The following is an 11,090-nucleotide window of genomic DNA, read 5'->3' on the forward strand; positions in this document are numbered from 1 at the left end:
TACAGAAAATATATAAGTTTGCTTTAATAATATGAAAACAATTTTGTTAAACATTGGTGGATCCATCCAAAAACACTGCAATACTTTTTTATCAGATTTTCTTATTAGATCTGGCAATCTCACCTTCTAACACGTCAAAGACCCTTGATGAGAATGAGTAGCCAGAGTTTCCTCTGGCCCAAACACCGGTTTAGGAACACATTCTCAAAAGACAATCATCACATTAAATTCAGGGCTGGATTTCCACTAACTTGAAGAGTTGTGTCCCTTTATTTTCTTTCCTATATATATCTTATACAGTTCTAGCTAGTCTAGCAGTTTATCGTTCATTTCCCCCTCATTGTTCTGCACTTCATAATTAATATACATCTGATGATACATATGTATCTGGAAGTGTTTATTTTGTTTAGCCTCATTGACTTCATTTCTCAAATTCATCAAGTTCAAGAAATCTTAAAGTTACAGAAGATTCGAAACTTTACAAAGTCATTTTTTGTTTCCATGATTTAATTATGGTTGTTTTACTTTCCATTGTGGGGATAGGGGACTTATTCATATCAATTAGATATAACTTTTATATAGTAAGGTTCCCACTTTCTTATTTGTATATTTCTGATTATTTTTTTCATAAGACCTCTTTAGTTTATTTTAGGAGCCAAGGAGCCAAGACTTGAGTTTCTCTCACAGCACTCTGCATGCTTCCAAGGGGGAGAAATGGGACCAAAAGGGGGATTCTTCCATTCAAATGAACAGTACGCACTTTGTAGTTATGGTCCCAAATCACGAGATGTGGTGCCCCAAAATGAAATGGTCTCTGTCTGTCCATCTATCTTCAACTCATTCACATGCCGGAAAGTCTACCAAGTTTTTTTGAATGAATGACCTTTACCTTTAATTCATTATATGGCACAGGGGCCAAACATGAAAACATTTGAAAATCTTCTACTCAATAACCCAGAGGCCAAGTGACCTGATATTGGGCCTGTAGTATGCTGTGGTAAAGTGATACAAAGTTTGTTAAAATGAATGACCTTGACATACATTCACAGTCACAAGAGTCAAACATGCTAAAATATTGAAACACTTTTTTCTCAATAGCCAAGAGGTCCAGAGAAGCAGTTCATTGATACAGATCCATAGGGCATCTTGTTTGGTTGCTGTACAATGCCTTAAACTGATAAACTGATGAACCTGTCTTTCAGGCCTGCAGGTCAATGGTCAATGTCACTATTTCTATAAATTGAAAATCAGTTGAAGTACAATATATTATGAATTCAGCTGAGCTGATTATGCTTATTAGAAGTTATCAAGTTCTACCTTGTGCCTGCTTTCAAGGATAACTTATAAGGGCCCGATGGTCAAGATCACTGCTACTAAAGAAAGTATTTGCTAGAATACTACATGTAGCTTCAGGCTTGAAAGTCAAAGGTCAAAGATAATGTTACTATAAATAGAAAAAAAAATCATGCACATCACTTTTTTGTTGAATTCTATGCACTCAGACTTTGTCCGGTGCTTTATCGCAGAAAGTCTTTATTTTTCCCGAATAAAAAAAAATCTTACACAGATTGCGTTATTCTTCAATGAACACAGGTGATAGATACGATAGTTTTTTTTTAAATATATAAATACTTATTACCGGTTAGCTTGTAATAATTAAATAAGTATTTATATAATAATCCGAATTTTTATGTTAATAACCGTAGCGGCTAAACAACAACTGTTCTGAATACATAATGAAAAAAATAGATGATCTGACCATACGGGGACATTGTACGATGTTTACTTGCCGAAATATACGCATTTTAATTCCAATCCAAACCGCCTCACAGCTTCGGGTCGCCATCTTTGCTCAAATCAAAGCATCTGTGCGTTTGAAAGAGTCAGTACTGCAAAGCTGCTAAACGATCTTGTGATGCAAATTTTAAGATAATAATAGAAACGAAATATGGATTTTAAAATAATTTGATTTCAATTACTTATGCTTTAGGTTAGCAAATCGTAGCATATGTTTACAGTGAAAATTTAATGTTGCACTAAATACTGATCAAAATATTTTTATTTGACATTTTTTATTTCTTTCACTTCATTTCATTTTGAGTGTTAATTTAGATTTCCCAATAAATTCGCGGGAAATGAATTTGATGACGTAACCGGAAGCCGACATGCTATTAGAACGTGACCCGGAAAACATGCATGACGATAATAAAAACAGAAGATCATTGAACGTTATACCGGCTTATTTTTCTCATTTTTTGAGATACCAATGTGCTAAAATACAACGGAAGGTAACACTGATTTTGTTTATTGCTATCGTATCAAGTAAAATGAACAGCTATTGCGAAAATAGCAGTTTGGCTAGAGGTAGGCCTACTTTCGTTTTACAGTTTACAGATATGATCATATAAATAATTCATCTTCTCAACCATATTAATCTAATTACTTATTTGTACTTCTCATGTACAGCGCATCTTTGTTTACAATTGATCTTATGACTGGTCTGCAGGTCTGATCTGACTACCCTCAGCTGACCCTGACCACAGATTAAAATTTGGCAAATACGAGAATTCGAAGCTTAAAGGCGACAAACCCTTTGACTCGAGCTCATACAATAGTAACATGTCTTTGTACTCTGTGACTCATAACCTGTCACAGTTTTACTGGATATGAGTTACAGGGTAAACAGACATACATGTACATGTATCAAGTGTGTCACATGTTATGTTATAACAGGAGAAAAAGAAAAGTAAGTAGCAATTAGAGCAGGGTTCGAAAACGAGACCCTGCAAACTCTAGACTTACACTTTACCACTGAGCTACCTGGTCACTGGTGCACTTAATACATGTTTCAGGAGTCTGCGGTATGTTTGTGTTTGTCTCCTTGTGGTATATATTACCGGTAATGTGGAAAACTTTTTTAAAAAATTGAGATTGTTCCATCACTGGCAACCTATGTCTTTCCCTTGGTTGTCATTTAGATGAAGAAGATATTTATCAATTTAATCTCTTTCATTTGATCATATAAAAACAGAGAATATTTCCCCAAATATTAAGTGTAATCGCTTTACACATACCTTGTATTACTGACCAGGATTGATGTTTAAACAGGAATGGACTACACATTCTTATAAAATATTTGCATTACCAAAAACACTGAATTTTTGGGGGAAAAAAAGCATGCAAGATTTTTTTTTTAGAGTCAGATGGGTTAGTAGAGACAAAGTTTTTACTGTATTTGGTATATTAGCTGAAGTCATGAAAATGTGAAATTAAAAAAAAATCAACTTTGGTTATTGATCAGAGAACTGTCAACAACAAATTTAAAAAGAATGGAATTTGGTTTTTCTCAGTCAGTTCTGATGGCCCATGTAAACACATTATGAAGATATAGAATTAAGTTCATTTTACACAATTACCAGCTTCGATTGTCTATCTTTTTAAATTATGTTCCTCTGTGTATAGTTTTTTTTGTTTTTGTTATTTTTTTGCAGGGTTTTGTTTTGTTTTTATACGCCCGGGGAAAGACGGGACGTATTATGTTATTGTTTTATAAATCCTTGCAGAGATTTTTTAAGTCAAGTATATAAAATAATATGATTCTTGACAACTTGCATTGACTACAGTGAGAATTTAGCTTTCAAAATCCATTGCGCTCCACATTATATTGTTTGTTGACATGTTTCTGTGACATTTTCACAATTATTACATTACTTTTTTAATACTGTGTTATATATTATTTCTTGAATCCACTCGAACATAGAAATATTTCCTTCATTTCCTCAATCTGTAATTGAAATAATTGTAGAATATACATGTATGTGTTTGCAGTAATAAGAAATATTTTTTAAACATTCATATTAACCTATTTGGTGTGTATCAATACAAAAATACTTGTTGACATGATACTGCATTACTTTTGGTCTGATTTAAATACACTGTAACACAGGATGTCAGATTTTATTAATCAATAGATCTGGCAACCTCACCTTCTAACAGGTCAAAGACCTTTGGTTTTGATGAGACTAATAAATGAGTATTCAGAGTTTCCTCTTGCCCTACCACCGGAAGTTAGACACTGACAAGCTCTCATACAGATGTTGACTTTGGTTTAAGAACACATTCTCAAATGACAGATGATCATATTCTAAATTAAAGGGTTGGATTTTCACTAATTTGAAGAGTTGCGCCCCTTTGTTTTCTTTCCTATACATCTTATTCTAGCAGATTGCCATTTATATTTGTTTCCAATTGTTCTACACCTCATATACATCTGATGATATTTGAAAGTGGGTGAAAAATGGAATAGAATATTGTATTGAGTCACATTGACTTCATTTCTCCAATTCATCCAGATCAAGAGATCTAGAAGGTACAAAAAGGTGAAACTTTACAAATCCATTTTAGTTTCCATGTAGGTAAGATTTTAACATTTTATTATTAAGGTTGTTTTACATTCAATTGTTGGGGAGAGAGGACATATCCATCAGATATATATATCCTATATAACAAGGTTTACACTTGCTTATTTGTATACTTAAAATTAGTTTCCTTTCTTTTGATAATATCTCTGTGGTTATAGTCTCTCACATGAGTCTTTACACTTCCTTCTATTAAATATCTTCAAAAGTTTCATCTCATTTATTTGTTTCCAGTTGTTTTTTTTTGTTAAACAATTGACATATTTAGTGGCTTTTGATTTTCAAAATTTACTTTTTGTTTTTCAATACATCTATACATCTACATCAATATTTTGCATGTCTCTGTAACATACAATGTATATATATATATATATAAATGCTCTGCTTCTTCCTTTTTTACAATAATTTTAATAAAATCTTTTGTTTGGTTAAGACATCTTGAATTGACGGATCTGTCAGATCAGCACATATTCAGCACAGTAGTCCAAGATAACATTCTGGTTCAATTCTTTTTCTTCTGTATGGCTTACTTGATGATCTTTTCAAACTTGGTCTTGGGCATTATTTGGCTGGTCTGATTGTTGTTTAAGAATCTTGAGGCACTATGCTGACTCCTAAAGAGGAGGGATGGGACACAAAAGGACAATTCAACAATTCAAATGCACATGCATTCTGTAGTGATTGTACCAAATTTTGAATGCTGCTATAGGTTTGTTTTAATGAATGGCATTTACCTTCATTAAAGACCACTGGAGCCAGACGTGCAAAAAACCTTGAAATCTTCTACTGAATAACCTTGAGGCCCAGATACCTGGTATTGGGCCTGTAGTATGCTGGTGAAGTGTTACAAAATTTAAGGTCACAGCCGTCAAATATGTTTAAATGTTTAAACCCTTTTTTCTCAATATCAAAAAGAGGTCCAGAGAAGAAGGTGATATGGCCTCTTATTTGGTTGCTGCACAATACCTTAAGTACTCTTTCATACTCGGATATCAAAGGTCAATGTCACTATAGTCTGTCAAATGAAAACCAGTTGCTTGGAATACGACATGTAGCTTCAGATTTGAAAGACAAATGTAAAAGATAATGTAACTAAAGATAGAAAAATACTGTACAGATCAATGAAAGACCATGCTTTCCCTACATGAAAAAGTATTAGAACCCAATGCTACTTGTCATATAATACTCCTTTTATATATTCTTTACATGGATGGATAACGGCAACATTTAAATACTTTAATATATAAATACTTATTATCGGTTAGCTTGTAATAATAATAATAAGAAACGGAGTAAAAACTATAAGTCCCCAAACTTTGTTTGGGGGACTTAAGTAAACATCTCTATCCCAAAGACAGAATTAATCTTGTTTGGACATATGTTGTAAATTAAGATTTTCCGCTATTTTACCTTTACTGTGGGCTTCCATTTTTCGCTGTAGGCAAAACTAAATTTCCTGTTTTGATTTAAACATATTTTATTTGTATCAATATATACAAGAGGATTGGGCACAAGTTTTCAAACTTATATGAAGCCCTTTCCCAATTATCATGATTTTTTACAATTTTTATACAAGATGACATGACATTTAAAACATTAACAATTATATTTGGGGAGAGAGAGAGAGACTGAGAGAGAGAGAGAGAGAAACAGAGAGTCAGGGAGAGAGGTATTACGATTCGAATTTATTCAAATATTCAATTGATAAATTCAGTTTAATTTTTTACTAAGCAAACAAACAAATCCGATTTCGATAGCAGAAGATTAAACTGTTCGCTGCACAAAAACACACTGCTATTTCTAATGTTCGTTATATCCTGTTCCTTGGTAAGCTTTCTCCGTTCGTTCCATTTCCTTCTGGGAAAAAAATATTCGTTTCTCTTGCGCTATCGGAATCGGAAGAGACTTTATAAATACATTGTTTTAACTGTCAATATATATATGTATGTATAATATTTCACAATATTGATTAAGAAAAGAGAAAACGGGGAATTAAAATCTTCTTGAGTCTTGAATGTATTTCTGAGTGATTTGGCTTATCATAAAATTATCTTCAATGGATAAATCATTGTTTCCATATAATAACAGTTGCAGGTCTAGTGGCATGAAATTGTTTAGATTTCGGAACAATTCGATTCTCTGTTCAAAGTAATTTTGACAAATAAAGAAGTAGTGGTATGCATCCTCAATTGGATGTCCACACTGACAATGGCGATAATCAATAAGATGTGATTGGAAAAGGTCATTTTTTAGAATACTACATTTGTTTCTTAATCTCGCATGCAATATATTAGATTTTCTATTTCCAGCTGAGTAATGGGTAGGTACTTGTGTTCTATTTGAGATAGATTTTTTAAATACTGAATATGAGATACTATGTCTAATCTCTAGATCAAGTTGATTCCAAAGTCGAATAGTAGATGGGAAAAACGATTTGTTTGTTAGTTGAAATCTGAAGTTCATTAGAGAGTAATTACTTGCATCACGTAGGTTATAATGTGAGTTTTCAGATACCAAGGGAGGTAATAAAGTGGATAAGTAACTAGGAGTCAGTTGGTTAGTAATTTTATAGAATAGTTGTAGTTTTCTTCTAGAACGACGATTTACAAGAGGTTCTAATCCACTTTCAGAGTATAATGAGAGCCTGCTAGCAAAGGAAGGTAATCCGGTAATTATTCTTGCAATTTCTAAATTTAATTTTTCCAAATTATCTGCATCACTGAGAGAACATCCATCCCAAACCTCGCAACAATATTCAAATAAAGGCAGAATATATGACTTGTAAATTTTATACAGAGTTTGCCTATTTAAAATATATTTGAGCTTTCTGAGAATACTTACTTATTTAGATACATTTTTGCATATGCTTTCAATGTGTCGAGACCATTTACAGTTTACATCTAATGTTACGCCTAGGTGTTTGTGGTGATCAACAAATTCTACATCTATATTATTAAATCTAATGTCTATAACATGTTCATGTTCATTATTTGAAATTAGTAAGGCTTCCGTTTTCAGAGGGTTAAATTTCACCAACCAGGTTTCTGCCCAATTTTGAATTTTTGCTAAGTCATTATTTATTTTAATTTCAATTTCAAATGGTGATCGACCAGAACATAATAAAGAGGTATCATCAGCAAATAATTTTGAAAGACTATCGAGATTATCAGATATATCGTTTATGTAAAGAATAAAAAGTAGTGGACCCAATACAGATCCTTGTGGCACGCCAGGATTAGTAGTCCTAACGGAAGATTTACTGTTTCCTACAAAAAACATGCTGTTTCCTGTTACTTACATAATCTTTTAACCAAATTAGAAGTTTCCCAATAATTCCATAATTCGCTAACTTTACATACATTCCCTTATGCCACACACGATCGAACGCTTTGGAGATATCACAGAATACTAGACAGGTTGGTTGATTTTTTTCCAAATTTTCACATAAGGTATGGTAAATTTCTATCATTTGATGGACGGTAGAATGACCAGATTGGAAACCAGATTGGTATTTATAAATAAGTGAGTTTTCAAGCAAATAGTTATTCAAATATTTAACTACTAAACGTTCAAAAACTTTACCGATAGTGCTGAGTAATAAAATAGGCCTATATTTAGAAGAAACGTGTTTATTCCCTTTTTTTAATAATGGCATAACTAATGCTAATTTCCAGTGTTCCGGGAAAATACCAGTATCAAGAGAGTATCTGAATATTAATGATAATGGGTAGGCTATAGAAAATGCTGTATTTTTTAACATATTGTGGCTAATTCCGCCGTGACCTACAGCTTTGTAAAGAGATAAAGATTTAAGTATGTCGGTAATGTCGCTGAGTTGAAAATGTATGTCTGATATCGTAGCGTCAGTCCTTAGTTCGACCTCTGGCTCGTCAATGTCTGTATCGTCAATGGTAGAAATGGAAACAAAGTAATCATTAAGTATATTGGCTTTATCGACGTCTGTCATTACAAGATTTCCGTTTGTATGTACAAGCGGTGGTATAATATTAGCAGTGTCAGAAGTTTTTATTAATCTCCGAACAATTTTCCAAAAATTTCGTGGATTTGAAGAAGAATAACGATCTAGAATACCATTTATATCCGCATAGAAAAGTTCTTTGGTATGTTTTTTTAAGATTGTTGACATGGTTACGTTGTTTCCGAAAATTCGTCAAATTTTTTACAGAGCGATTTTATTTAAAAACTTTTAAAAGTCTGTCTCTTTTCCTAATGTCTCGGCGAAGGTCAGAATTAAACCAGGGCTTGTCGTTAGGTCTAATTATAACAGTTTTAGTAGGTATGCACTCACTGGCTATGTCCAAATATTTATCAGTAAATTTTTTACACATTTCGTCTGGGGAGTGCGTTATAGAGAACAAGTCAACCCAGTCCGTATCGTCCAGTTTGTTATTAAACAGTTATTTCCTGTGTAAACACACGTTCGGAAAATCCGGATATTTAAAATCCGTAACCAATTTATTAATTTTTGTTTTAATAAATGTGAAGCCTTATGTACTTCTTCATACTGAATATACCAATTATAGCGTACATTTTTTTTTTTTTTTCATTTTTAGCTCACCAAGGTGAGCTTATGCCATACCGTTGCGTCCGTCGTCCGTCCGTCAACAATTGACTTCTTCTTCATAACCACATATCAGAATTTGACCAAATTTGGTCAGAAGCATCCCTATGGGTAGGGACTCAGAATTGTACAAATGATGGGGCTGACCCCCTGGGGGCCTCTGGGGCGGGGCCAAAAGGGGTCGTTTTTGCGCTATTGACTTCTATCACCCATATTTGCCTTGTAGCATCATAATGGGGTGGGGATTCCAAATTGTACAAATGATGGGCTGACACAAATTTGTTATAAATAATTATGTTTATTATAAATTCTGGACATCTTCGGAAGGCAAACGAAAAAACAGGAATATTGGATTCATATTGTTATAGATAAAAAAAAAAAATTGTTCGTTAAAAAATGAGAAACAGCTAAATTTTTTAAAGCACCAAGAGGGATTTACAAATGAAATAAAAAGATCCACTTAGTCTTTTCAGTTTACACATGTAAACAACAAAAAAACATCTTATTTCTCAAATAGACTCGACATATTGTGGATTGGATGAAAGACTGTCATTGAATTCCCGATCCGCGTAATAGATTATAATTTAACTGATAAAAATGAATTTAATATTATCATATCGGTAGGCTACACCAACATTTTGTATACCACAATGCCTGCACTGTCAGGCTAATCAACGATATCTTTAGAGAGTAAAAAACAATAGGAAATTCGAACGCGGGCTTAGTTATTAACCCTAAGGCTCCCTCCTTTACGAGCAAATTAATACCGGAAGTTAACATTTGTAAAATTTTGTGTTAAGAGATACATGTTTGTGAGTCATGAATAAAAAGGCAGCAGAACATCTGGCAGTATTCCCGTAAAATGAATATATACCTAGAGGATATTGAATGGTTTCCCGTTTAATATAACGCTTAAATTGCGTTGATCAGTCCTTCCAAAATGGCGCCGTCAAGTTGACGTGGAATAACGTCACAAAGGGATGACGTCATTACTGATTCCGGCATTTTTTGATGTCTATATGATTTTTGGATTTTTTTTAAAAAAAATTTTTTAAGTTTATGAAATGCAATAAAAACAAAATAGAGTGGTTTCCCGTTAAATATAACATATATTTAACGAGTATGACAGAAAATTTCGATATTCTGTCATACTCGTGAAATATACAGAGACCGGACAGAAGTATTCGGACAAACGCGTCGTAATATTTACCGCTCAATTTCGCGCGGCGCATAAAAATAAGGATAAATCCAGTTTGGAGGCTTGGTTCGCGTAATACTATACGTCACGCGGAATGTTGTGGCGGTAAAAATAAATTGCGTCGTCTGCTGACGGAATCGCAGGAATTCACGGAAGTAACATGGGTCGTCGTGGTAAAGAATTGACATCAGGCTTAAGAAAAGCGGTGGTAGCGATGATAGAAGGTGGGATAAAACAAACAATTGTTGCAGTTAGGTTAGAAATACCAAAATCTACAGTTTCTGATATTTGGAAGCGATATGTGAGACGAGGAAACACTGAAAATACACATCGATGTGGAAGGACGCCATATTTGACAGATCGCGACCAGAGAAAACTCTTGAAAGTTGTTCGTGGAAATAGGAGAAAATCGTTGGATGAAGTAACAGCCGAATTAAATGACTACAGGAACATTGTAAATGATGTACAGGTTAGTAGTAAAACAATTGACCGGAATTTAAAAAATCAGGGATACCGTAGAAGGGTAGTGAAGAAAACTATGGTTGTTGGTGAAGTCAATCTGAGAAAACGTGTGTCATTTTGTTTTGAGAAAAGAAATCTGACTGTAGAAAACTATTGGAAAGATGTTATTTTTTCTGATGAAAGTCAAATCGTGATCGGCAACGACAACAGAATTTTTATATGGAGGCGAAAAGAAAGACGAGGCATACCGGCCAGCCTGCATCTGTCCGCGGTCACACCGGAAACTTTCCGTGATGATTTGGGGGTGTATTACCCATAATGGAGTTGGTACTGTTTGCAGTGTAAATGGAATCATCAATGCCCTAAAGTATATTGAAATTTTGGAAGAAAATCTGTGGCCAGTTTTAGCGAGACACTTTGCAAACCAAAA

The sequence above is a fragment of the Pecten maximus genome, chromosome 3, assembly GCF_902652985.1.
Source record: "Pecten maximus chromosome 3, xPecMax1.1, whole genome shotgun sequence".
NCBI lineage: Eukaryota > Metazoa > Mollusca > Bivalvia > Pectinida > Pectinidae > Pecten > Pecten maximus.